Raw genomic sequence first — 1,657 nt, 5'->3', positions numbered from 1 at the left:
AAGGGGCCAGAGTAGGTAGACTGAGTTCCTGAGTTCGAGGCCAGCCAGAGCTACAGAGAAACCCTGTTTCAAAAGAAAAAACAAAAGAAAACAAAAATAAAATTGAAGTCACACACACTGTCTTCTGGTAACCTCCACTGGCATACAACCACTCAGGATAAGAAAAAGTGAAGGCCCCTTAGGGGCAAGGGGCCCTTTTCTGGCTCCATTATTTCCTGTTTCCCCTCCACACATCTCCTTGAGGTTCCTAGTACAGTGACCAACCTGTCAGAGGCAGCCTGGTTTAGCTAGGCACGTCCACCAGACAGTGACAGTCATTTCCAGCCAACAGGGTCAGTATCCCAACAGTGGGTTAGATGTTTTGAAATTCCAGCTGCCCTGGGAGTTCAAGCTCTCCTTGTGGTCAGAGACTGGTCTAGAAGCCTTTGTTCCCTGGACAGGCGCAGCCTCCAGAGGGCTCAGCCTTTTCAGTCAGTCTGGCCAGGTTTGAAAGTCTGTGTGGCCAGCAGCCGGGATTCACTGGAGTGTGGCCATTCTGTTGCTGCCATAGGCTTCTGGAAACCTAGACTTCTCCCCACCCAGCTGAGATGCTTCAGGCAGTCAGCTGGCTGGACAACTAGAGCAGAGGGCAGCTGTCAGCTCTGGCCTACTACCAAGTGTCCAGGTCCCCTTCGAAGTGAGGCAGTCTGCCATCTTGCCCACACAGGTGAGGCAGAACCCACTGGACCAGGCCTAGAGGGGTTTGGAAGTCAATCCCTGCTTAAGGACAGTTAACTGTGAGTTGACTCAAATTCAGGTCATTGAGAACATCCCTGGTACCTACAGCTCTGGGCCAGGCTGGGCATGGGTTCTGTATCCGGAGGAGAGACGCCAGGAGCTGATCGGCCAGGGCTGGGAATGAGGCTCCAGGCCCAGAGTGAGCCTGTCCTCTAAAGCAGGAAAGACCCTCCCACAGGTCAACACTGGCTGGTGGGAGGAGCCTGACAGTCAGGTCCTGGGGTCTGAGGGGCCACCTCTGGGCATGTAGCCACGCCCCCTGGTAGGAAAGAGCAGGATTTTAGTGGGAGAAGTGACAAGTTCAGGTTTATATTCCGTCTGTCTGTCTGCACTGGGTTGTTGGCTATCGTCTCTAAGTCCTCCGTGTCACACAGACACTGATGGCAAGGTCAGTCTTGTGGACTAACTCATTCCCCAGAGCCACCCTGAGAAGCAATATTGTAAATTCCATCTACAGGTGAGAGAGCTAAGGCCCTGACAGGTTGAGCCACTTGCCCAAGATGCCACAGCCAGATACCCTGGCTGGTTCTGGAAGGGAAGGCCAGGGTGAGGCCGGAGCCTGGGACAGGGCAGGGACTGAGCACTTAGACATTCTGGAAGCAAAGTCTAGAATGGCGTGGGCAGCTGGTGTGCAGCCAGCCAGCCCCAGGCCGCGCTTGTCCCCAGGCTGTGGTGGGTGGCCGGGTGGGTGACAATGGTCAGGCCAGCTATGGGACAATGACTAGGCCTCCCACTTCTGTGGGAGGCCCTGGGACCTCCCGGCTCTGAGGGGCCTGTTATCTGCACTGTCCCCGTGCTTTAGAGGCCCATAGTTAAGTGGCTATAAGGTCGGGGAGGATTGAAGCCTGAAGTGTTCTCAGAGCCCAAGGCAGGATGCATA

The sequence above is a fragment of the Microtus ochrogaster genome, chromosome 10 (genome assembly GCF_000317375.1).
Source record: "Microtus ochrogaster isolate Prairie Vole_2 chromosome 10, MicOch1.0, whole genome shotgun sequence".
Classification (NCBI taxonomy): domain Eukaryota; kingdom Metazoa; phylum Chordata; class Mammalia; order Rodentia; family Cricetidae; genus Microtus; species Microtus ochrogaster.
This window is presented reverse-complemented; position numbering follows the sequence as displayed.